The following is a 22,447-nucleotide window of genomic DNA, read 5'->3' as shown; positions in this document are numbered from 1 at the left end:
GCAACAGCATTATATCTAGGGAGAGGAGTACCAGGCAAGGATATTACAAAGATAGGAGTTCATGGAGTGACACATATTACCTGTGGGTTTCAAGATGTGTACATAAGGATGGGTAGTAGATTCCTCTAAAAAGCAGAAGAAGGAATGTAACATTATCAGAGTAAAGGTGCAAGAGATTAGGAGAGAATAGGTCAGTAGCATACCTTAACGGCCGTCTTCCCAGACTGTGGCTTGGTGCAGCGTGTAGCTGGGTTTGTGGGCTATTTAACTCCACAACCTGGAAGTATGGTGAGACGCGTTTATATTAGTGTATTCGCGGTACCGCTAAGACTAGAATAGACGCGCCTGCGCATGCGCAGTAGGGCAAATCTCATACTTAGACGTGGGAAGTGCTGGGAAGACGTTTCTTGTGTAGGGGCTGCTCTTGTTTTGTATAGGGACAAGGAATGCGAGGAGAGAGCACTCCAGATGTGATTGATAGCATGGAGGAGAATGTTGGCTGTTGATGATAGAAAGATAATGGGGTGGTATATAAGACATAATCTGTAGATGATGCAAAACACGTCATCTATGTAACGGACCCATAGATACGCTAGTTCATCAAAGGATGGGTAGGAGTATATAAAATGTTCCTCAAAATAGTCCTATTAGGACTATTTTGAGGAGCGCTTTATATACTCCTACCCATCCTTTGATGAACTAGCGTATCTATGGGTCCGTTACATAGATGACGTGTTTTGCATCTGGCAGGGAGACTTAGAAAGCCTACTATTGTTTGACAATCATATCAACATGGTATGGCCAGAACTCAAATTTACGCTCAGCCATCATCAGGGGGAAATCAACTTTCTGGATACATACATTAAAAAAGACATGGTAGGCAATCTATCCTCAGACCTGTATCGCAAACCTACTGATCGTAATTGTATGCTACTATACGATAGCTGTCATCCAAAATCGACCAAAAATAGTCTACCTAGGTCTCAATTTAAAAGAATCACGAGGATAGTTTCTGACGAAACTATCAGAGAGCAGAGATTAGAGGAAATGTCCAATCGGTTCTTGGAACGTAATTATCCGACAACATTACTCAAAACAGAAAAAGAAAGGATATCTACAACGGTACCGCGAATACACTAATATAAACGCAAATAGCTACTGCGCATGCGCCGGCGTCTCACCATACTTCCGGGTTGTGGAGTTAAATAGCCCACAAACTCAGCTACACGCTGCACCAAGCCACAGTCTGGGAAGACGGCCGTTAAGGTATGCTACTGACCTATTCTCTCCTAATCTCTTGCACCTTTACTCTGATAACGTTACATTCCTTCTTCTGCTTTTTAGAGGAATCTACTACCCATCCCTATGTACACATCTTGAAACCCACAGGTAATATGTGTCACTCCATGAACTCCTATCTTTGTAATATCCTTATTTGAGAATACCAGTAAGGTAATTTGCTCTTCTCCCCTACAGTATTACATTAATTTTGTAAAAAACATGATTCCCTTATATCCATACCCTTTACCTATAGGGCTTGTACTCTGTGACTATGATAATCAATATACTCAGGGTTGATTTCCTCTTCACTACCCCTGCACCAATAACTTTCTGAAAAAACTAGTGCTTTGAATGGAGGTATGCTATTTTTCATACATTTTTTTTCACACATGTTCTTATATATTTCCTACTCCTGTGTTACTATTACTATCTCTTACAACATTCTGGGAAATACCATCATTATGTCTGCCAATATGTTATTACTTTGTTCACTTAGTATCTATTTGTGACATGATACAGCTTCTTTTTGCATATATGTATAATATCTGTAAATAAGTACTTCTTGTGATATATGTAAATAATGACTGCCACTTTTTCTACCTTTTTCCAGTGTGACTTGGCGTGAAGAAGGCCCATGTCTGGGCCGAAACGTCCCCTTAGTCCCTCCCACTTGCACTATTTGTAAATAAATACACCAATTATTTTTGCATAAGAAAAAACAAATCTGTTGATTTCTTTTCTTCTACCTCATCATGTTGAGAGTGCAGTGTCTTGAATTAAAAAAATAAAAAAATTTCAGTCACAGGGACATTCATCAAACATAGACATTGTGAGTAGAGATGAGCGAACCGGTCCCGGTTCGGCTGGAGGTCGGTTCGCCGAACGGAAGTCCCGTTCGAGTTCGGTTCATCGAACGTTCGACGAACCGAACTCGAACCGCATAGGAAACAATGGCAGGCATTCACAAACACATAAAAACACCTAGAAAACACCCTCAAAGGTGTCCAAAAGGTGACAAACAACTCACAACACAACACAAACACATGGGAAAGTGACAAGGACAAATACTCATGCGAAAATAAAAGAGCAGGACAAGGAAAAAGAGGAGGACACACAGATATAGGCATGGCACGCCCTTCTAAAATCATGTAAAACACAGCAAGGTGACTCCAAGCGGAGTCTCCCTTTTTTCCAAAAATTGGGCCACACACACACCCACCCATTCAGTGGCAGCAGTTGTGCCCCAGTTGTACACTTCACAGCTAGATTTGCATCAAGCACATTAAAAAATACGCCATAATTAACCGTCCCCAGCATGACACCGGGGTAGGTAGATAAAGTCTTTGCTGAACCATGACTTGTTCATCTTGGCTCCTTTTAAAAAAACACAGCAATCAAGGGTTACTCCAAGCGGAGTCTCCCTTTTTTTCCAAAAATTGGGCCCCCACACACACCCACCCATTCAGTGGCAGCAGTTGTGCCCCAGTTGTAAACTTCACAGCTAGATTTGCATCAAGCACATTCAAAAATACGCCATAATTAACCGTCCCCAGGATGACACTGGGGTAGGTAGCAAAGTCTTTCCTGATCCCAGCTCTGTTCATCTTGGATCATTTTAAAAAAAACACAGCAATCAAGGGTTACTCCAAGCGGAGTCTCCCTTTTTTCCAAAAATTGGGCCCCCCACACACACCCACCCATTCAGTGGCAGCAGTTGTGCCCCAGTTGTACACTTCACAGCTAGATTTGCATCAAACACATTCAAAAATACGCCATAATTAACCGTCCCCAGCATGACACTGGGGTAGGTAGATAAAGTGTTTGCTGAATCATGACTTGTTCATCTTGGCTCATTTTAAAAAAACACAGCAAGCAAGGGTTACTCCAAGTGAAGTCTCCCTTTTTTCCAAAAATTGGGCCACACAGACACCCCATCAGTGGCAGCACTTGTGCCCTAGTTGCAAACAGGATGTTTTGATTTGCATCAAGCACATTCAAAAATACGCCATAATTAACCGTCCCCAGGATGACACCGGGGTAGGTAGCAAAGTCTTTCCTGATCCCAGCTCTGTTCATCTTGGATCATTTTAAAAAAAACACAGCAATCAAGGGTTACTCCAAGCGGAGTCTCCCTTTTTTTCCAAAAATTGGGCCCCCCACACACACCCACCCATTCAGTGGCAGCAGTTGTGCCCCAGTTGTACACTTCACAGCTAGATTTGCATCAAGCACATTCAAAAATACGCCATAATTAACCGTCCCCAGGATGACACCGGGGTAGGTAGCAAAGTCTTTCCTGATCCCAGCTCTGTTCATCTTGGATCATTTTAAAAAAACACAGCAATCAAGGGTTACTCCAAGCGGAGTCTCCCTTTTTTTCCAAAAATTGGGCCCCTTACACACACCCACCCATTCAGTGGCAGCAGTTGTGCCCCAGTTGTACACTTCACAGCTAGATTTGCATCAAGCACATTCAAAAATACGCCATAATTAACCGTCCCCAGGATGACACCGGGGTAGGTAGCAAAGTCTTTCCTGATCCCAGCTCTGTTCATCTTGGATCATTTTAAAAAAACACGGCAATCAAGGGTTACTCCAAGCGGAGTCTCCCTTTTTTTCCAAAAATTGGGCCCCCACACACACCCACCCATTCAGTGGCAGCAGTTGTGCCCCAGTTGTAAACTTCACAGCTAGATTTGCATCAAGCACATTCAAAAATACGCCATAATTAACCGTCCCCAGGATGACACTGGGGTAGGTAGCAAAGTCTTTCCTGATCCCAGCTCTGTTCATCTTGGATCATTTTAAAAAAACACAGCAATCAAGGGTTACTCCAAGCGGAGTCTCCCTTTTTTCCAAAAATTGGGCCCCCCACACACACCCACCCATTCAGTGGCAGCAGTTGTGCCCCAGTTGTACACTTCACAGCTAGATTTGCATCAAACACATTCAAAAATACGCCATAATTAACCGTCCCCAGCATGACACTGGGGTAGGTAGATAAAGTGTTTGCTGAATCATGACTTGTTCATCTTGGCTCATTTTAAAAAAACACAGCAAGCAAGGGTTACTCCAAGTGAAGTCTCCCTTTTTTCCAAAAATTGGGACCCCCACACACACCCACCCATTCAGTGGCAACAGTTGTGCCCCAGTTGTACACTTCACTTCACAGCTAGATTTGCATCAAGCACATTCAAAAATACGCCATAATTAACCATCCCCAGCATGACACCGGGGTAGGTAGATAAAGTCTTTGCTGAACCATGACTTGCTCATCTTGGCTCCTTTTAAAAAAACACAGCAAGCAAGGGTTACTTCAAGTAGAGTCTCCCTTTTTTCCAAAAATTGGGCCACACAGACACCCCATTAGTGGCAACACTTGTGCCCTAGTTGCAAACAGGATGTTTTGATTTGCATCAAGCACATTCCAAATCCACAAGCATTTACTCTCCCCAGGATGACACAGGGGTAGTAAATTCCTTGTGGATCCATGAATTGTTCATTTTGATGAACGTCAGTCTGTCCACATTGTCACTGGACAGACGCGTGCGCTTATCTGTCAGCACACACCCAGCAGCACTGAAGACACGTTCAGAGACAACGCTGGCAGCTGGACACGACAAAATCTCCAAAGCGTAACTGGAGAGCTCTGGCCATTTTTCAAGATTTGAAGCCCAAAATGAGCAAGGCTCCATTTGCAAAGTCATGGCATTGATGTTCATTTGGAGATACTCCTGTATCATCCTCTCCAGCCGTTGACTATGTGTCAGACTTGTTGTCTCTGGTGGCCTTGCAAAGGACGGTCTAAAAAAATTATGAAAAGATTTCATAAAATTGCTGTTACCAGCACCAGATACGGTGCTACTGGTACGGGTAGACTGTTGAAGATGACGAGACCGTCCCATGTTTGTCAAGTTACAACTGGGAGATTCACTCCCTGCACCTGCATGGTTGTTTGGTGGAAAAGACGAGCTAAGATCGAGTAACAGCCTCTGCTGATACTCCTGCATACGTGCGTCCCTTTCTATGGCTGGAATTATGTCACAAAATTTGGACTTGTACCGGGGATCCAATAATGTGGCAAGCCAGTAGTCATCATCACTTCTAATTTTGACAATACGAGGGTCATGTTGGAGGTAGTGCAGCAAGAAGGCGCTCATATGTCTTACGTGGCCATGCGGACCAAGTCCACGCTGTGTTTGTGGCATAGAGGTGCTAATCGTTCTTTCTTCCTCTGACATCTCCCCCCAACCTCTTTCAACTGAAATTTGACCAAGGTCTCCCTCATCCACTGAGTCTTCCATGTCCATGGACAGTTCGTCCTCCATTTCTTCATGTTCTCCTGCACCTTCCTCAACATCTCGCCTGCTACCATGCGCCCTTGTTGATCCCTGTCCCCCATGGTCCCATGCCTGGCACCTTGGTGATGATGAACGTCTGGACCTTGGTGATGTTGTTGTGTCTTGCGCATCTGAATCCTCCTGTAGTTCCTCCCCTTCCTGTTGTCCCACCCCCTGACTCCGAATAGTGTTTAGCGTGTGCTCCAGCATGTAAGTGACTGAAATTGTCATGCTGATAATGGATTTGTCAGCGCTAAACATATTCATCGCCATGTCGAAACTCTGTAGAAGGGTGCATAGGTCCTTGATCTGAGACCACTCCATCAGGGTGATCTGACCCACCTCTGCATCTCGTTGGCCCAGGCTATACGTCATGACGTATTGCACCAGGGCTCAACGGTGCTGCCACAGTCGCTGTAACATGTGGAGAGTCGAATTCCAGCGTGTCGGCACATCGCATTTCAGGCGATGAACCGGCAGGCCGAAAGACTTCTGGAGCTATGCAAGCCGCTCAGCTGCGGCGGTTGAACGGCGGAAGTGAGCAGACAGTTTTCGTGCCCTGGTCAGAAGGCCATCTAGGCCGGGATAGTGTGTTAAGAATTGCTGGACAACAAGGTTCAACACGTGAGCCATACAAGGCACGTGTGTCACCTTGCCCAGGCGAAGGGCCGCACCCAGGTTTGCAGCATTGTCGCACACGGCCTTACCAGGCTGCAGGTTGAGTGGAGACAACCATTTACCAAACTCAGTCTCCAGAGCTGCCCTCAACACAGCCGCTGTGTGACTCTTATTCCCAAGACATGTCAAGCTAAAGACCGCATGATGCCGTTGCGCTCTGCTGCCAGCATAGTAAGGACGGGTGCGTGATTCCTTCTGCGCAGTGAGAACGCTGGTGGCCTGACCAGGCAGGCTTGGGGCGGAAGTGGAGGTAACAGATGAGGTGGAGGAGGCAGAAGCAGTGGCGGAAATTGGACAGACAGAGGATTGACACACAAGTCGTGGGGACGGCAAGACTTGTGCAGCAGACCCTTCACCATCTATCACCATAGTTACCCAGTGCCCAGTCAGCGACATGTAACGTCCCTGTCCATGCTTACTGGTCCAAGTATCGGTGGTGAAATGCACCCGTTGACACACAGAGTTTCTCAAGGATGTGGTTATGTTGTGTGCGACATGCTGGTGTAGCGCGGGCACACCTTTCTTAGAGAAGTAGTGGCGACTGGGCATCTGGTACTGGGGCACAGCGACAGACATAAGGTCTCTAAAATCCTGTGTGTCCACCAGGCGGAAAAGCAGCATTTCGGTAGCCAAGAGCTTACAGAGGGTTAAAGTCAACCTCTTAGCTTTGTCATGGGTCGCAGGAAATGGCCTTTTATTTGTCCACATCTGAGGGACAGAGATCTGGCTGCTGTGTGTAGATGGTGTTGAATAGGGTGTCCCTGGAAAAATGCAGCTTTGTGAGGAAAGTGCAGGCGGAGACATGATGTCGCCTTCATCCAACGTTGGTGCTATCGATGTCTGAGAGAGCTGTACACACGCACTTGTTTCCCCTTCCAAACCAACTGACGACCTACCAAGCAAACTGCCTGTTGCGGTTACAGTGGTGGAAGTTGTGCGTGGAAAACCAGGTGTGACAGCTGTCCCCACAGTCCTAGAAGATGAAGAGCGCACGGATGCACTTGAGGGGGCCGGCGGTGGATGGTTCGCTCCGCTAGGCCGCATAGCAGCACGGTGAGCTTCCCACTGGGACATATGATATTTATTCATGTGACGATTCATGGAAGAAGTTGTCAAACTGCTGAGGTTTTGACCTCTACTAAGAGAACCATGACAAATTTTACAGATCACATATTTGGGCGATCTTTTGCTATGTCAAAAAAGGACCAGGCTAGGCAAGGCTTAGAGGGCATGCGACCTGTTGATCCACCCCGACTAGTGCTCAGAGGCAGAGTGGTGGCTGAGGATGCAGTTGTAGACGTGCTACCAGTACTCTGACTCTGTCCAGGAAGGCGCAAGGTAACTTCGTCATCAGTTGCATCCTCCTCCACCACCTCTGTTGACCTCCTTGAGTGCCTGACTGTGGGTTGACAGTAGGTGGGATCTAGAACTTCCTCATCAATTGTTGTGTTTGCACTCCCCTCACCCTCAGACCGAGCCTCTTCTTGCCCTGACCGAATATTTAAGTTGTCATCCCAATCTGGTATCTGCGTCTCATCGTCATCAGTATGTTCCTCATTGTCTATAACAACAGGTGTTACAGTTGGTGAAAAAGGGTCAACATTATGCTCAGAAACTTGGTCCTCACGGCCTGAATCAGAGTCACAAAGGTTCGGGCATCACTGCAGACCATTTCCTGTTCTGTACTCACTGTAGCTTGGGAGCAGACCTCTGATTCCCAGGCTATAGTGTGACTGAACAGCTCTGCAGACTCAGCCATCTCCGTTCCACCATACTGTGCAGGGCGGATGGAGACTTCAGAGCTGGGAGAAAGCAAGTTTGATTGGGATGACAACTCAGAGGACTGGTGTTTTTTGGATGCGGAACTTGAAGTGGCTAAGAGGGCACTTGTTGTACCACTTGAGATCCATTCAAGCATTTTCCTTTTTTGGCCATCATCTACCTTTGTCCCTGTTGTTCGTGTCCGTAAAAAAGGGAGCACATCGGATTGTCCACGGTAAGTAGTAGACATCTTACTTTTCCTGGTAGATGGTCTATCTTCAGCAGATGATAATGGAGCTTTTCCACCTTCCCCACGGACAAACCCTTTTTTTTCCTTTTCCACCACGCCTCTTCCCCTTTCCACCAGCATCTGTCATTTTGCCACTCATGTTGATTGCGACAAGATTGTGCAGTGAAAATGTGGTAGTAAAACTTGAGAGGTGGTGTAGATTGCAGCGGTGGTCTAGCTTTATTAACAGCAGAATATCAAAGAATAAATATCCCTGACAATGCAACTACGACCCTTAAACTGGCAGCATAAATTGCTAGTATAATGGCTTAGCTACAATGAGTTTGAGTGTGCAATGCAGGTAGAGGTGCTGCAAATATCTTTGCACTAGTGGGACTATACAGAAGTGCAATAGCCACGTTTAGGATGCCACTAGGTTCACTCAGTGTTTGCTAGTATAATGGCTTAGTAACAATGAGTTTGAGTGTGCAATGCAGGCAGACGTGCTGCAAATATCTTTGCACTAGTGGGACTATACAGAAGTCCAATAGCCACGTTTAGGATGACACTAGGTTCACTCAGTGTTTGCTAGTATAATGGCTTAGCTACAATGAGTTTGAGTGTGCAATGCAGGTAGAGGTGCTGCAAATATCTTTGCACTAGTGGGACTATACAGAAGTGCAATAGCCACGTTTAGGATGCCACTAGGTTCACTCAGTGTTTGCTAGTAGAATGGCTTAGTAACAATGAGTTTGAGTGTGCAATGCAGGCAGAGGTGCTGCAAATATCTTTGCACTAGTGGGACTATACAGAAGTCCAATAGCCACGTTTAGGATGCCACTAGGTACACTCAGTGTTTGCTAGTATAATGGCTTAGCTACAATGAGTTTGAGTGTGCAATGCAGGCAGAGGTGCTGCAAATATCTGTGCACTACTGGGACTATACAGAAGTCCAATAGCCACGTTTAGGATGACACTAGGTACACTCAGTGTTTGCTAGTATAATGGCTTAGTAACAATGAGTTGGAGTGTGCAAAGGGCAGGAGGGTACAGTGGCAAGGTTGTGGGTCTCTGGGTAGAGGAAAGGAAGCCTGCCTTTCTATCCCTCCTAATGGGGAAATGCAGCGACGAAATCCCTGACCTTAGCTACACAGACACTGTCATCTTGTGTAGCTGTTAAACTCTGCTTTCAGGACCTGTCACCTATGGCTCTGACCCTGCCGGTACGAGCCCTTAAAAGGACTGATGGAAAGTGCTATCCCTAAGCTGTCCAGCGCTGTGTATGGAGCGCATACAGCAGTATCGGCGATAGGACAGGACGGAGCTGCGCCAGTGATGTCTGACACCAAGGACGCAGAAGGCAGATAATGGCGTGCTGGAGGAAAATGTCCGTTTTTATAATGCAGGGACATGTGACATGGACATCCTATCACATATGCCGTTGCTTCTCTGGCTAAAAGTCCACTTAGCTGTGTGTGTGTCTGGGATTGGCTGACATGCTGGCCCTCCCCACTACACGCGCGCGCTTAGGGAAGGAAGACAATGAAAAAAAAAAAAAAAATGGCGATCGCCATTATCCAAACAGCAGTGATCTGAATGCGCTGTTCCCGCAGACTATACGCTGAAATGTCATAATAGTGTGAGTCACAGAGTGACTTACACTATTACAGCGGAAAGCCAGCTAGGAATTAGCTGGTTTTTTTGCTGCTAGAACCGTTCTCGAACGTATCTAGATCTATCGAGCTTTTGCAAAAAGCTCGAGTTCTAGTTTGATCTAGAACAGCCCCCAAAATCACTCGAGCCTCGAACCGGAGAACCTCGAACCGCGAACCGCGCTCAACTCTAATTGTGAGGAAGCCAGGGGGAGTCAAATGAACTGCAATCAGGCAGTGCTGGTGACTGGCATGTAAATGCTCTGGAGAGGTGCGCTGTGAGAAGAGTGACACCACAATTCTCTTGAGCGTTTATACGCCAGTCACCAGCGCTACCTGATTGCAGGTCATTTGACTACCCCTGGTTTCCTCACAGTGCCTATGTTTGATGAAGATCCCTGTGAATGAAATGTCACTTTAATGCACCTGTACAGCCACCATTAAAAATGTTTCTTCAACTTAAATTTATATACAGAGTGAGGTCTCTTGTGCAACCCGAACCACGAGTAGTTCTGTGATTATATATCTACTAGAAGGTGGCCCGATTCTACGCATCGGGTATTCTAGAATTTACGTATTGTGTAGTTCATGTATGATTTTTGTTATATATATATATATATATATATATATATATATATATATATAGATGTTGTTGTGTGTAGTTACCAAGTGTTTGTGTAGGGGCTGTACATGTTCTGGGTGTTGTCTGGGTGTGATGGGGGGTGAGAGCGGTGTTGTATGTGTGTTGCGTGTGTTGCGTTGTTTGTGGAGCGCTGTGTGTCTGTAGCGTTGTGTGTGTGTTGCGCGGTTTGTGTGTGTGTGGTGTGTTTTGGGGGGAGGTATGTTTTGTGCAATGTGTGTGTTGTGCGGTATGTGCGTATATTTGTGTGTGCCGCGGTGTTTGTATGTTGGGTGTTGTGTGTGTGCAGCGTTGTCTGTGTGTGTGGGTGTCTGTGTAGGGCAGTTGTTTGTGGTTCCCAGTGTGTGTGTGTGTGGTGTGTGGTGTGTTGTGCAGTGCGCGCGCGCGTGTGTGTGTGTGTGTGTGTGTGTTGGGGGGAGGTGCGCACTCCCAAACGTGCTCCATCCCCCATGCAGCGCACTCCCCATCGTGCTCCATCCCCCATGCAGCGCACTCCCCATCATGCTCCATCCCCTATGCTGCGCACCCCCCATCGTGCTCCATCTCCCATGCTGCGCACTCCCAAACGTGCTCCATCCGCCATGCTGCGCACTCCCAAACGTGCTCCATCCGCCATGCTGTGCACTCCCAAACGTGCTCCATCCGCCATACTCCGCACTCCCCATCATGCTCCATCCCCCATGCAGCGCACTCCCCATCGTGCTCCATCCCCTATGCTGCGCACCCCCAATCGTGCTCCATCTCCCATGCTGCGCACTCCCAAACGTGCTCCACCCGCCATGCTGCGCACTCCCAAACGTGCTCCATCCCCCATGCTGCGAACTCCCCATCGTGCTCCATCCCCGATGCTGCGCACCCCCCCATCATGCTCCATCCCTGATGCTGCGCACCCCCCCATCGTGCTCCATCCCCCATGCTGCACCAGCATCAGCCTCTCTGCCCCCAGCATCAGCTTCTCTGCCCCCAGCATCAGCCTCTCTCCTCCCAGCATCAGCCTCTCTCCTCCCAGCATCAGCCTCTGTCATCCTAGCATCAGCCTCTCTCCTCCCAGCATCAGCCTCTCCTCTCTGTCCCCAGCATCAGCCTCTCTCCTCCCAGCCTTCCCCAGCATCAGCCTCTCTCCTCCCAGCCTCCCTCCTCCCACCCTCCTCCAGCATCAGCCTCCGTCTCCCAGCCTCCCCCAGCATCAGCCTCCACCAGCATCAGCCTCTCTTCTCTCAGCCTACCTTTCCCAGCCTCCCTCCTCCCAGCCTCCCTCAGCATCAGCCTCCCTCTCCCAGCCTCCCCAAGCATCAGCCTCCACCAGCATCAGCCTCTCTCCTTCCAGCCTCCCCCAGCATCAGCCTCCGCCAGCATCAGCCTCTCTCCTTCCAGCCTCCTCCAGCATCAGCCTCCCTCTCCCAGCCTTCCCCAGGATCAGCCTCTCTCCTCCCAGCCTCCGTCCTCCCAGCCTTCCCCATCATCAGCTTTCCCCTCCCAGCCTTCCTCAGCATCAGCCTTCTCCAGCATCAGCCTCTCTCCTCCCAGCCTCAGCCTCTCTCCTTCCAGCCTCCCCCAGCATCAGCCTCTCTCCTTCCAGCCTCCCTCAGCATCAGCCTCCCCTTCCCAGCTTTCCCCAGGATCAGCCTCTCTCCTCCCAGCCTCCTTCCTCCCAGCCTCCCCCTCCCAGCCTCCCTCAGCATCAGCCTTCCGCTCCCAGTCTCCCCCAGCATCAGCCTCCCCAAGCATCAGCCTTCCACCAGCATCAGCCTCTCTCCTTCCAGCCTCCCCCAGCATCAGCCTCTCTCCTTCCAGCCTCCCTCAGCATCAGCCTCCCGTTCCCAGCCTTCCCCAGGATCAGCCTCTCTCCTCCCAGCCTCCTTCCTCCCAGCCTCCCCCTCCCAGCCTCCCTCAGCATCAGCCTTCCCCTCCCAGTCTCCCCCAGCATCAGCCTCCCCAAGCATCAGCCTCCACCAGCATCAGCCTCTCTCCTTCCAGCCTCCCCCAGCATCAGCCTCCCCAAGCATCAGCCTCCACCAGCATCAGCCTCCCTCGTCCCAGCCTCCCCCAGCATCAGCCTCCCCCTCCCAGCCTCCCCCAGCATCAGCCTCTCTCCTCCCAGCATCAGCCTCTCTCATCCCAGCATCAGCCTCTCTCCTCCCAGCATAAGCCTCTCCTCTCTGTCCCCAGCATCAGCCTCTCTCCTCCCAGCCTTCCCCAGCATCAGCCTCTCTCCTCCCAGCCTCCCCCAGCATCAGCCTCCCCCAGCATCAGCCTCTCTTCTTCCAGCCTCCCCCAGCATCAGCCTCTGTCGTTCCAGCCTCCCCCAGCATCAGCCTCCCTCTCCCAGCCTTCCCCAGGATCAGCCTCTCTCCTCCCAGCCTCCGTCCGCCCAGCCTTCCCCAGCATCAGCTTTCCCCTCCCAGCCTCCCTCAGCATCAGCCTTCCCCAGCATCAGCCTCTCTCCTCCCAGCCTCAGCCTCTCTCCTTCCAGCCTCCCCCAGCATCAGCCTCTCTCCTTCCAGCCTCCCTCAGCATCAGCCTCCCCTTCCCAGCCTTCCCCAGGATCAGCCTCTCTCCTCCCAGCCTCCTTCCTCCCAGCCTCCCCCTCCCAGCCTCCTTCAGCATCAGCCTTCCCCTCCCAGTCTCCCCAGCATCAGCCTCCCCCTCCCAGCCTTCCCCATGATCAGCCTCTCTGCTCCCAGCCTCCTCCAGCACGCCGTGCTCCTCTGCCGACACTCACACACCCGATCGCATCCACTCACACACACCCGATCGCATCCACGATCCACATGATCATCCACATGATCTGATGTGTGTGTATGTTTGTGTGTGTGCTGTTATGTGTGTGCGTGTGGATCTTCCGCCGCAGCAGGACCTTGATGCGCTTGTAACCATGCGAGCATGGTTACCAACGTATCCACACCACTCCCGTGCGAGCGGGGGCCGGGGGGGGTGGGGGTGGGGGGGGGGGGAGTACAGTACTCACCTCCGTGACAGCCGTGTCAGTTGGGGGAATGCGCGGGGGGGGGAGTACAGTACTCACCTCCGTGACAGCCGTGTCAGTTCGGGGAATGCGCGGGGGGAGGGAGGGGGCGGGGCCAGAGCTAGCGTGCATTGCGTGAGGGGGGCGGGGCGGGGCGTGGCCGAATTGCCAATGCCTGCAGGGTGCCGGGGCGAGAGGCCAATCTGTGGGGGGGGCGGAGCCTGGGCGAGCGGCTGGCCAATCCGTGTGGGGGCGCAGCCTGGGCGAGCGGCCAATCCGTGTGGTGGGGCGGGGCCATGGCGACCCCAGCGGCCAATCAGCTTTGTGTCACCGTAAGGACACAATTTTGGAGCATGACAGATAGACAGACAGACAGACAGACAGACAGACAGAATAAGGCAATTATATATATAGATATTTCCTGCCTAAACAGTCCCTTCATGTAGCAGCATACATAAAAAAATCTTTATAAAAATTATTTTGAGATGCTAATTAGGCATATGACTACACCCTGCGCAGAATTATTATACAAGTTGTATTTTAGAGGATTTTTTTTATTATTGATCAACAACTATGTTATCAATTAACCCAAAAAGACTCATAAATATCAAAGCTTAATATTTTTGGAAGTTAGAGTGGTTTTTTTTTAGATTTAGCTTTTTTAGGAGGATATCTGTTTGTGCAGGTAATTATTACTGTGCAGAATTATTAGGCAACTTAATAAAAATCAAATATATTTCCATCTCACTTGTTTATTTTCACCAGGTAAACCAATATAACTGCACAAAATTAAGAAATAAACATTTCTGACATGCACAAACAAAACCCCAAAAAATTAGTGGCCAATATAGCCAACTTTCTTTATGATGACACTCAACAGCCAACCATCCATAGATTCTGTCAGTTGCTTGATCTGTTTACGATCAACATTGCATGCAGCAGCCAACACAGCCTCCCAGACACTGTTCCGAGAGGTGTACTGTTTTCCGTCCCTGTAAAGCTCACATTTTATGAGGGACCACAGGTTCTCTATGGGGTTCAGATCAGGTGAACAAGGGGGCCATGTCATTATTTTTTCATCTTTTAGACCTTTACTGGCCAGCCGTGCTGTGGAGTAGTTGGATGCATGTGATGGAGCATTGTCCTGCATGAAAATCATGTTTTTCTTGAACGATACCGACTTTTTCCTGTACCATTGCTTGAAGAAGTGGTCTTCTAGAAACTGGCAGCAGTAGGTCTGGGAGTTGAGATTCACTCCATCCTGAACCCGAAAAGGTCCCCCAAGTTTATCTTTAATGATACCAGCCCATACCAGTATCCCACCTCCACCTTGCTGGCGTCTGAGTCATAGTGGAGTTCTCTGCCTTTTACTGATTCAGCCTCTGGCCCATCCATCTGACCCATCAAGAGTCATTCTCATTTCATCAGTCCATAAAACCTTTGAAAAATCAGTCTTAATATATTTCTTGGCCCAGTCTTGACGTTTTATCTTTTTAACTTATGTTTCTTGTTCAAAGGTGGTCATTTTTCAGCCTTCCTTACCTTAGCCATGTCCCTGAGTATAGCACACCTTGTGCTTTTTGATACTCCAGTAACATTGCAGCTCTAAAATATGGCCAAACTGGTGGCAATGGCATCTTGGCAGCTTAACGCTTGCTTTTCCTCAATTCATGGGCAGTTATTTTGCGTCTTTTTTTGTCCAACATGCTTCTTGCAACCCTGTTGGCTATTTGCCATAAAATGCTTGATTGTTCGGTGGTCACGCTTCAAAAATTTGGCATTTCAAGACTGATGCATCCCTCTGCAAGACATCTCACACTTTTGGACTTTTCAGAGCCCGTCAAATCTCTCTTCTGACCCATTTTGCCAACGGAAAGGAAGTTGCCTAATAATTAAGCACACCTTATATAGGGTGTTGATGTAATTACACAACACCCCCTCTCATTACAGAGATACACATCACCTGATTTACTTAATTGGTAGTTGGCTCTCAAGCCTATACAGCTTGGAGTAGGACAACATGTATAAAAAGTATCATGTGATCAAAATACTCATTTGCCTAATAATTCTGCACACAGTGTAGTTGCACAGTCACTAGTTCCTCGACCGGTCAGCCCACTAAGCATGGTATCATGCCCTTGTGGGTGTGATAACATGCTTTACAGCAGCCAGCATCATCGGCAGTGTGATACAAAGCCACATGTGCGCATGACTTTGTATCCCTCAGCATTGAGCTTTTCTGATGCCGGGTGTATGCGTCCCGGCTTCAGAGAGGCTCACTGCACATGATGTGCAGTTGTCCACCCCCAGATGGGTGTGATAACATGCTTAGTGGACCAACTAGTCAGAAACTAACTAACACTCTTGCGACTAGTCACAGGAGTAATTAGCATCTCATAAACGGTCTTAAGAAATACCTTTTCTAAAGATATGTTTATGTGTTCTACTATGTGAGGAACTGTTAGGTAGTGAATATAGATATGTGCACAGAACTACTCGTGGTTCTGGTTACAAAGTGGACCTGAGAAGTTCCCTTTAAGTACATCCCCTAGAAATGCCATAAGTGCTGTTGTTGGAGAAGTCTCTTGTTACGAACCGGCGCCGCCATAGCCGCAAGCAGCCTGCTGTGGTTCCTGTTGTGCCCAGGCGCCGGCTGCCATTCTTGGCCGTGCCTTGGGTCGTCCAGTTGGCTGCTCCTTACACCACGTCTAAGTGTGGAGAGGCGGCTAGTGCGCATGCGTGCGACGATTTACCCCAGCCAGAGTCTAAGCCCGGTGTTTTGCCTAGTGAGCATGCTCAGCCTGATTGTGTTATATCTGAGACTAAAGGCTGCTTTACACGGTACGACCGATTGTGCAATTTCACAATCGATCGTACCCGCCCCCGTCCTTTTTGCGTCACGGGCAAATCGCTGCCCGTGTCGCACAAAGTCAGTAACCCCCGTCACACATACTTACCTCTCGTGCGACCTCGCTGTGGGCGGCGAACGTCCACTTCCTGAAGTGGGAGGGACGTTCGGCGTCACAGCGACGTCACACGGCCGCCGGCCAATAGAAGCGGAGGGGCGGAGATGAGCAGGATGTAAACATCCCGCCCACCTCCTTCCTTCCACATAGAGCCGGCGGCGGCCGCGGGAGGCAAGTGAGCTGCTCATCGTTCCCGGCGTGTGCTACCACGGAAACGATGATCAACTAAATTGAACGATATTATGGAACCTAGCGAGCAGTACATGACTCACGATTTGTGAGCGATACTGCGTCGCTAGGAGGTGTCACACAGGCCGGCATCGCCAGCGATGCCGGATGTGCGTCACAAAAAACGTGACCCCGACGATCTATCGCACGATAGATTGTCTGGTGTAAAGCAGCCTTTAGTCCTCAGTTCAGGCTACTGAGCATGTTCCCACAATTAACCCTAACAGCCTCTTTGCACAGGTACTTGGGCTTCGTGCTGTGTCTAAGTTCTGGGATGTGCCTACTGAGCATGCTCAAACTGATAGTCTGCTTTCTGAGCCTGTTGCTCAGGCTACTGAGCATGCTCAGGCACTTAGTGCATCAGAGGCTAGGTCCGGTAAGGACCTCACTGAGCATGTCCGTGAGGTGGCAGGCCCTGATAGGGCAGAGGGTGTCAGGTGTCCTGATGATGTGCCAACTCCGGACTGGCTCGCAGAGGCCCGCCCCTATGATCTGGCACCTTACCATTGGTCGTCAGAAGATGACTGGTGAAGTGTTTGGGGCGTGGCTGCCATGAGGTCATCAATGACGTGGCGGTTCCGGATAGGTCGCATGATACGTCACTGATGACATGGCACTCTGCTATTGGACCTTGGTGGTTCCACCCTGGGTTTGGGGTGGACCCAGGTTATAAAAGGGGCTGGAGACAACATGGAGGTGTGCAGTCTTCATTTAGAGTTCTTGGTGGCATAAGCCTTGTTGGAAGCAGTAGGTAGGGCTAGGCGAACGGTGCCTGTCACGCCAAGATTCGTGGCTCAGCACGTAAGGGTCAGGCGCCGTGCTTCCTTGCTACCGTTCCTGTTGTGCTAGAGCAGTCCAGTGGCGTTAACTGGGCTGCGGCTGCTGCGTCACCTGTTCAGTTGTGCCTCCTACGCACATGGACAGAATACCTGTTGCGTCACCTGTCCGAGAGTGCCCTCTACGCACACGGACAGTGTACCTGCTGCGCCACCTGTTCGGTTGTGCCCTCTACGCGCACGGACAGTGCACCCCAGAACCCCTGTGAAGTTAACAGGGTGTTCCTGGATTGGGTGTGTGAACCCTATTATCCTCCTCGGCTTCCCAGTCAAATGCTACTGGTGTGACTACCTGGTCTGACGTGGCCAGTCGAGTGGTGGCCAGAAACGCTAATCGGAGGACTGCTCGGCCTGACGTGTCTTACACACGTGGCCGACAGGGCGCTGTCGCAGCGGTCTTCTCGGTCAACGCTAACTGGTTACCATCCGGCCTGAGGTGTCGTTACACACGTGGTCGAAGTAGCGTCCGCTCCACCAAAACGCTAACTGGGTTGTCGTCCGGTCTGACGTGTCCCTACACACGTGACCGGTTCCTTGAGTTATCTCAGAGCCATCCAGCTCTATAGTCTCCGCCTAACCCACAGGGTGTCAGCAGCTCCATTACCATCTGGAGCACGGTGGGCCCCGACTGGCGATTGGGATATATACCCCTGGTCCTAATCTGCCGGTCCCCCTGTAACATCTCTACTGCACCTGACAGGTCTGGTGGCAGTAGTGACCTGAAACCAGAAACTACAGCTCTCCATCAGAACATGAAGCAACATCACCTTCTCATTTGACAAAATCAAGCTAGCCAGCAATCAGAGCAAGCTTCGAGTCCTCATTCTTCATATTTCTGTCAGCCAAGCTGTCCCTTTAAGTAGCATTTGTTTGCTGTTGTCCTCACCACCATCATTAATATCATCCATCTCTAGTTTATGTGGTACTCCAAGTATACCTCCTCCTCCATCGAAAAAACAAATATTCATTGCTGATTATATAATGAGGAAACAAGTGTATGGTGTCACTTAGCTGGTTTGGCAATGAAACTCGCACCTTTCAAGTGCTTGTGGTGTATTCACTTACTTTTCAGCTTGCATATTCCGCTGCTGCTTGAGACATGTTGGCTTGCAATCAGCCTCACTGGAAGATACCAAGTAACTATTTTTCTCACAGAAAGGGTTGCTCACTCTCTGTATTCTTGTGAAGTAGAATGTAGACTGCTCTCTGGACAACACTTTTGATATCTGGCGCAACAACTATGGTCATGGCAATATATGAGTTTTACAGCTCACTGAGTGAATATGTAACATGACTTGGGGCTGTAGTCATGGGCGAGTTCTGCTTTGTTATCACCCCAGCATGCTACAGAATATTGAGGATTTGTGGTGTTTGTGACTACTGTGAACATGGTCATATTAAGGCCAGTAACGCTCTGTATGAGATCAAACCATTTTGTCCCCAGGATGAAGAAGACAGACAAGCTAATAAAGACAAATGTATCTTTACTTAAGAACAAACTCAAGTACAAAGGGTAGCAGATAGTAAAGCTAAAGCTATCTTTTGCACAATACAGAAGCATATACCTAGTGGTTTCAGGCGATAACATTTTACTTGTGAACATTACATAGGCAGAATAGATATGGTGAACCTCCATCTTCCTGATACAGGGCTTCATGGATCAATGTGTCATGCTATGAATAGTGATGAGCGAGCATGCTTGTCACTACTCGGTACTCGCACGAGTATCACTGTACTCGGGCTGCTCGGCGGGGACCGAGTAATCTCGCGATACTCGTGCTTTACTCGTGGTCTTCATTTCTGCATGTTGGCGCTCTTTTGAGAGTCAGCCCTCATGCAGGGATTGGCTGGCAGACCACTGCAATGCCACAGCCCTGTTAGTTGTGGAATTGCAGTGATTGGCCGGCCTGCACAGCGTCACCGAGCCTTTATATAGGCCGGCGCGCTGTGCTCTGCTCACAGCTATTCTGACAGTGAGTGTAGGGAGAGTGTTGCTGATTCAGGGAAAGCTTTGCGGCCCTTTATAGCTTTTTCAGTTGCAGGGCTGCAAACAGTGTGACCAAAAGTCCTTCTCAGGACTATTCTAGTTGTATACAGGCAGGCAGGGTATAGCCAGGTCGGAGTACAGTAGCAGAGTCCTTCTCAGGACTATTGTTGCTATATACAGGCAGGGTATAGCCAGGTCTGAATACAGGCTAGTGACCAGAAGAGTCCTTGTCAGGACTATTGTAGCAGTATACAGGCAGGCAGGCAGGCAGGGTAGTGGTGACCGTATACCAGCCTTCATATCTGGGGCTGGTGTACACAGTGTAAAACAGTCCAGATAGTGTCTGACTTGTCTGTACTGTAATTGTCGCTCCCCAAAAAAACCTGTTAGGTTATTATTGCGTCCGTGCTTGGTTTTTAAAACCGCACGTGTGTGCCTGTTGGTGGCAGCGTACAGGTGCACTGGTGTGCGTTTACCAAACTATTATATAACGCACAAGTGTAGTGTATAATACACGTCAGTCAGCAGTGGCTGATAGTGTCAGAGTTCTTAATTTTTGCTCCTAAAACCTGTGTTAGGTTATTATTGCGTCCGTGCTTGGTTTTTAAAACCGCACGTGTGTGCCTGTTGGTGGCAGCGTACAGGTGCACTGGTGTGCGTTTACCAAACTATTATATAACGCACAAGTGTAGTGTATAATACACGTCAGTCAGCAGTGGCTGATAGTGTCAGAGTTCTTAATTTTTGCTCCTAAAACCTGTGTTAGGTTATTATTGCGTCCGTGCTTGCATTTAAAAACCGCACGTGTGTGCCTGTCGGTGGCAGCGTACAGGTGCACTTGTGTGCAATTTCCAGAAACTTTGATATAACGCACAAGTAGTGAATATACACGTCAGCAGTGCACAGCATTGCAAAATGCGCAAGGGCATTGGCAAGGAACAAGGAAGTGGACGTGATGGTGGTGCAGGCAGAGGCCGAGGTCGTGGGCAAGCTCTAATTTCGCCACAACAAAGGGCCACATCTAGTCGCTCGCACGTCCTGTCCCAAATTCTTGGGGACCGCAGCAGTACACCGCTCTTGAACCAAGACCAGTGTCAACAGGTTGTTAGTTGGATAGCGGATAATGCTTCCAGTCAGATTGGCACCACCACAAACACTCTGTCTTCCACACGGTCAAGTGTCAGTAGCCGTGATACTGCACCGCACATTTCTGAACCTGATCCTCCTTACTACTACTTACTTTGGCGTAGTGTTGGGGCTCTTCTGCATTGATCAATTCAGTAGCTAAATTTCTCTTTATTCATATATTCATGGCAGTAATGCAGGTTCCATTTTTCACATTTCATTCTTACAAATAGCTATTGAATTTTTCATGTCAGTATTCACACAGCAGTTTCTGCTATTCCATGTATTCCCCTTCCATAGTCACTGGTGTGCATACCTTATCTCCCCATAGTGATGTTTTTTAGGTTTTTTGCACCCAGTTCAGACATAGAATGGAGTTCCAAACGTTATTCCTTAATGTTAGTAGTTTTTCGTTTGTGAACCCTCCCCATACACACCTATTGCCAATCCACATCGTATATATAGCCTGGGTCTCAGCGTCCCATACACGGTAAGTTTTTTAACTGCATGAGAGGACACACACAAGCTAGGGACCCCAACGTAGAGAAATACTTTGGCGTAGTGTTGGGGCTCTTCTGCATTGATCAATTCAGTAGCTAAATTTCTCTTTATTCATATATTCATGGCAGTAATGCAGGTTCCATTTTTCACATTTCATTCTTACAAATAGCTATTGAATTTTTCATGTCAGTATTCACACAGCAGTTTCTGCTATTCCATGTATTCCCCTTCCATAGTCACTGGTGTGCATACCTTATCTCCCCATAGTGATGTTTTTTAGGTTTTTTGCACCCAGTTCAGACATAGAATGGAGTTCCAAACGTTATTCCTTAATGTTAGTAGTTTTTCGTTTGTGAACCCTCCCCATACACACCTATTGCCAATCCACATCGTATATATAGCCTGGGTCTCAGCGTCCCATACACGGTAAGTTTTTTAACTGCATGAGAGGACACACACAAGCTAGGGACCCCAACGTAGAGAAATACTTTGGCGTAGTGTTGGGGCTCTTCTGCATTGATCAATTCAGTAGCTAAATTTCTCTTTATTCATATATTCATGGCAGTAATGCAGGTTCCATTTTTCACATTTCATTCTTACAAATAGCTATTGAATTTTTCATGTCAGTATTCACACAGCAGTTTCTGCTATTCCATGTATTCCCCTTCCATAGTCACTGGTGTGCATACCTTATCTCCCCATAGTGATGTTTTTTAGGTTTTTTGCACCCAGTTCAGACATAGAATGGAGTTCCAAACGTTATTCCTTAATGTTAGTAGTTTTTCGTTTGTGAACCCTCCCCATACACACCTATTGCCAATCCACATCGTATATATAGCCTGGGTCTCAGCGTCCCATACACGGTAAGTTTTTTAACTGCATGAGAGGACACACACAAGCTAGGGACCCCAACGTAGAGAAATACTTTGGCGTAGTGTTGGGGCTCTTCTGCATTGATCAATTCAGTAGCTAAATTTCTCTTTATTCATATATTCATGGCAGTAATGCAGGTTCCATTTTTCACATTTCATTCTTACAAATAGCTATTGAATTTTTCATGTCAGTATTCACACAGCAGTTTCTGCTATTCCATGTATTCCCCTTCCATAGTCACTGGTGTGCATACCTTATCTCCCCATAGTGATGTTTTTTAGGTTTTTTGCACCCAGTTCAGACATAGAATGGAGTTCCAAACGTTATTCCTTAATGTTAGTAGTTTTTCGTTTGTGAACCCTCCCCATACACACCTATTGCCAAT

This window comes from Anomaloglossus baeobatrachus, chromosome 4 (genome assembly GCF_048569485.1).
Source record: "Anomaloglossus baeobatrachus isolate aAnoBae1 chromosome 4, aAnoBae1.hap1, whole genome shotgun sequence".
Taxonomy (NCBI): domain Eukaryota; kingdom Metazoa; phylum Chordata; class Amphibia; order Anura; family Aromobatidae; genus Anomaloglossus; species Anomaloglossus baeobatrachus.
The sequence above is the reverse complement of the archived record's forward strand: the minus strand, read 5'-3'. Positions refer to the sequence as shown.